Below are 5309 nucleotides of genomic sequence, written 5' to 3' on the forward strand. Positions count from 1 at the left end.
GTGACACCAAAGTATCGAACTGAACCGAACCGTGAATTCGTTGCACCCCTAATAAACACAGTCATAATAATGCAACCTTTAAGCCTTAATACAGTTTAAACAGGTGAGTTATTAAAACAGAACAGGTGTTACGAGGGGGAAATGATCCACAGACCAATCAGTTTGTGTATCAGGCTGTAAACATGTTTATTTGTGCTGGAAAGTTTTAACATGGGAGTCTATGGGGACTGACTCACTGCTTCCTCTGCTGGACGTCACAGGAACTGCAGATTTCGGAACTCGGCAGGATGAGAGACGCTCGTCGACATCAAGGACCCACAGCAGCAGCCAGCGGTTAAGGAAACCTGACGAGAACTGCCCAGAAACTGTTTTCTATTGGCTGCTATTTTATTCTCTCTCGGTGTACACACTGGCACAATTTCTCACTGAAAGTCTGCATATGCAAATGAAATGCGTTAACATATCAAATGCAATTATTCAAATGTCAGTTAGTTAAGCACTTGAGAGAAATATGGTTTATGAACAAATGAATCGGAAGCTCAAGGGTGCTCTGGATAATTTCAAGCTCTTTAAAATGCAAATACTGCTTCTGCTTTGCATGCTAAAAAAGATAACACTTGGTCATTTCAATAACGCATTCTTTTTACTCGACAATGGGGGCCAACGCTCGCATAGACGTAGCTGCGTGGGCGGAGAGAGAGCTCGGGGAGAGATTAAGCCATTCGAGGAGACAAATATCCGAATCCCAACAAGCAAGCTGAAGGGATCGGGCTCAATAAGGAGACAGGAAAAAAACCACAGAGCACCAGTAAGATGAAAAATGTTCTCCAATTTTTTTCAAATCAAGTAATTAACCAGGGTCAGTGGAGCTCATTTATTCGAGTCTACGAGGCATTCATATTGGCTCAAAGGCAGCCTCGGTCGCACAATCGCCTCTGTGCGCTCGGTGCATGCCAAACAACTTGATTACAGGAGCTCTGAGGTGTTTTAAAATGAGTTTGCAGTGCGCACCACTCTGCCTGTAGCTCTTCAAATGCTAAATCTGGTGTAACGGATGGCTTCAGAATGTAATTTGTATGAGACAAGCAGAGCAGGTGGAGGATGGGTGCAGACTGATACTACGTTCACACAGACGCTGAAAACACAATAATGAGCATGTGTAGTTTTTTTTAACCATAAACCCAACTGTTGATTTTTGGAAACCAGCTGTCTCTGATTTCTGACACATTTGTTTGATTGAAGTCTCGTCTTCATTTACAAAGTCTGGAAGCTCCAGAACTGTTTTGTGCTTTTTCCTCTGTACAGCAGCAATGTGGGTGGCACGATTAATGTGAGATCCAAGTTTTAATTCAAAAAATGTCATTGACTTAAGAGTTAAAGACATTTTTATACCCCGTCCCCCATTTTCAGAGGATCCAAACAAACTTTGATGTAAAATGGACAAAATAAATAAAAATCGAATAAAATATCTACGGTATTTGTCCACTTTGGGGAAAAAGCACTCCCCAAATTCTTCTTTATATTGCTATAAACCACATACTCTATACAAACGATGCCGGTGTCACTCACTGGTTTGTTAAGTCACATTCGAAGCCCTCGCCATCTTTAAACCAAAACTGACCCTAATTGGATGAAAGGGTGGGGCGCTACAAGCTGATGCCAGCGAGTGTTTTTAGCAAGTTTTATACATAAAGTACAAAATGATCCAGACAATCATTCAGTCATTTCACCAGACCTGGAGCTCCGCCTCCTTGGACAGTGACCACACAGCAGCCATATTATTGGTCACAATAATTGATGTCATTAAAAAGGCTCCAGCAGCACAAACACGGTGCAGAGGTCCAGGTCAGGTCTGTCAGTCACAGAGGCCACGCCCCTAATGCAAACTTTAAGCCGTAACACAATTTAAACAGGTGAGTTATAGAAACATCCTCCCCTGTACAGGTGTTATGAAGGAGGAAATGATCCACAGAGACCAGCTTATTCTATCATAGGAGTCTATGGGGACTTACTCACTGCGGGAGCCCCTGCTGGACGTTAGCAGAACTGCAGTTTTGGTGCTTTAGTGTTTTATTTCTTAGCTCCAGGAGGGGCCATCTTTTATATACAGTCTGTGGTCGATTTAATTTGTAGAAGGGTGTGATAACTCGAAAAAAACTAAATCAAATCTGTTGGCATTACGAGTGCATCATTTTAAGTCCATGCATGCACACTTATTTGAAGGTACTTGTGTACAACACTCCCTGGAAACTGAGCCGTTACACGTTTAGTAAAAACACAGAGAACACAGACCCTGCCTGTGACAACATAATGAAAACCATGGTGAGCAATATCTTTACAATTTGGTGACAAACTAGAGATTTTATTTTTCAAAAGCTGAGTGATTCGAACATCTGTCCAGGTGTTCTCAGTCAAAACAGCTGTAAAACATTTAACAGGTACGTTCGCTCATTTCAACAGCCCAGGCAGACGTGTAAGTGAGGAGCTGGAGTAACAGAGATGTGCATGGTAAGCAGCTGTTCACTCTGCTAGCTGACCCGGTGAATGCAACACACCCAGTCAGGGTTACTGTGGATGGAAGCAGATCACTGGTTTCAGAGCGGATGATGTGTCTGATGGGTTACAGATGCTTGGTGTGCCATCCTTCGTCCCTGTGGCGGCTACAAAGCCTGCTGGCATTTCTGGAAAGACTGTAGCCCCAAAATCAGACCGTTCTCTGGCTCTGGCTGCTGCCGCTAATAATAACACCCATTAACTGTCTCTAACCTGAGAGTGGTTGTGAAGTGTTTGTCGAGATCTCTGCAGAGAGCGCTGTTTTGACAGAAACTCAGAGCTCAGTGCAAACGCTTCACAAATCCTCGCTGCGGGGACTCTGCACACACACCGGACTCTCGAGCTGACACTTTCGTCCAAATCAAATCAAATCTGGCTTTCTGCAGATGCTGTCACGCTGCCGTGGCACACAGCGCTGTGGGCAACTTTCACAGCAAAGTCTGCTTAGTGATGCACACACAGAGCAGATGGAGGAGTTTGTGATTCGCAGCAAGAAGTAAAACTGCAGCCAGACACAAATCATACGTATGACTGACGCGTCGCATTACTGCAGAGCTGCAAACTTCTGTGAAGATATTTGATTTTATTTTGATGCAAACTAAATTTGCCCCTCCCCCTTTTGCACACATTTAATCACTCACTCATACAGCACCGTATCATTTAGGAAGGCCAGCCTGGTACCTACTTGTTGTATTAACCACCACGATGGCACCACCAGCTCCCCACCTGCTGCACGCTCTGGTTAGCGAGCCCCTCGAGCTGCCTTTGGCAGCAGCGGCACAAGAAGGCGGAGCCTGTCTCTCCAACTGCAGGACAGGTGTGTGACACGGCAACAACCTGGTTAGCAGTAGCCGTACTTTCAAAATAAGAGTGTTGGAATTGTGTCATTGTGACTGGAAAACTAAAAAAATCCACAGATCTGCTTTTCTAAGAGAAACACTGTGTAATTAAATCTTTTCTTAATTTCTAAATAATTTGATTTGAAATATGTTTTTTTCACAGGTCATATGATATAATATGGTGATGTTTAGTGGATGCATTTGGATGCTTTGCGTGGGTGTGTTTGCTGGTGAATGTAACTGTCTCAGCCCTATGACTCAACCTCCAGCTGCACTCCTGCCCCCGGGCTCTGATCCCAAATCAGCCTGCACACGCTCAAATCTCAAACCTAAAAGCAGAGAAGGTAAATAAAGATGAGCTGACCTCAGATCAGCGTCCTCAGGCACTGTGAGCCCAGTCTGGCTTCATATCTCTGTCTTTAGTGAGAAACCGCCCCCCTCCCCAGCCAGCTTTTCGTCCTGTCTCCATTTCGAGGTTCCAAAAGACCCCCCACCTACCACTCACCATGACCACCATCCTCCACTCCAACCCGCCCACACGCTGTGAGCCTGAGCAAGAATGGGAAACTGGAATATGTCAAGATGGCTTTTGGCTGTGCTTTGATAAAAGAAGGAAGATGTGCTGCAGAGTGTCGAGAGGACTGCATCCAACTCATTATGCCTCCACATTTTCATCTGGTATTAGTAATACCCTTTTTAAAGACGTGATGGGGGTTCAAACCCACATTATCACTATTCATTTAAAGCACAGGTGCAGCACAGGTGAGTCCATTTTACATATAAATTAAAAGGGGCATGCATTTGAGGAATGCACCTGATGATCGCAATCAATGATGCAACGCTGCTCTGCGAGTCACCCGTTCAGTATTTATGTTGTTAACACTTTATAAAATCACATGTAAATGTATTTGTGACTGCATAGTATCATAACTCCTATCAATGAATCCATCCATCAACCATCCATTTGGAATGATAGGATGAGAACATTCTAGCATTCAGTCTCTCTCTCGCCAGACGTCGCAATCTTCAGGACAGTGTGAAGCAGAGCTCCAGACTCTCAGAGTCATGTCTCTCCACTAGATCACCAAACCACTTTACTATGTGTTAACAGACCTCTCTGCATTGTATCATATCTGTTATTAACCTCTGTCTCTCTTCCACAGCATGTCTTTATCCTGTCTTCCTTCTCTCACCCCAACCAATCACAGCAGATGGCCCCGCCCCTCCCTGAGCCTGGTTCTGCTGGAGGTTTCTTCCTGTTAAAAGGGAGTTTTTCCTTCCCACTGTCGCCAAAGTGTTTGCTCATAGGGGGTCATATGATTGTTGGGTTTTTGTCTGTGTGTATCATTGTAGGGTCGACCTTACAATATAAAGCACCTGTTGTTGTGAGTTGGTGTTGTCTAAATAAAACTCAACTGAATAGAAAATAGAAGATATTTCCTTTAAGTCTAGTCTCCTTTATGCATTTTGGCCTCACAGTCCTTCTCTTCTAATATTTGTTTGCCAGACAGTAGGAATACCTCTCCACTCTTACCCCACGTCTGGAGTTTGTGGCGAGGTGCTCGGACGTAGCCACCTCAGGGAAAACTATGTCAGCTGCTCCCAGGTGCCTCAGGCACATCCAGCCATGTTGGGCTGCAGTTAGCAACCCATCAAGGTGTGCATGGAAAGTATACTGGAAAACACTGGAAAGAAAAATATTAGAGTTTATGAGTTAACTGTTCATGCAAGTCACGAAGCCAAGCTCAGCTGCACTTCCTGCTGATGTCAGTCTATGCCAGCTTGCGTCAGCTGATCGGAGATCTCATATTACGAGTGTTAGAGTAGCTGCTGTGCATCTGCAAGCTGCTTTGCAACACCACTCTACCCCAGCTCATGCTTTCAAGCTGTTTCTGACTTATTGAATATCATATCTGC

Source organism: Haplochromis burtoni, unplaced genomic scaffold (genome assembly GCF_018398535.1).
Source record: "Haplochromis burtoni strain Fernald_Lab_line unplaced genomic scaffold, NCSU_Asbu1 Contig_69, whole genome shotgun sequence".
Lineage (NCBI taxonomy): Eukaryota > Metazoa > Chordata > Actinopteri > Cichliformes > Cichlidae > Haplochromis > Haplochromis burtoni.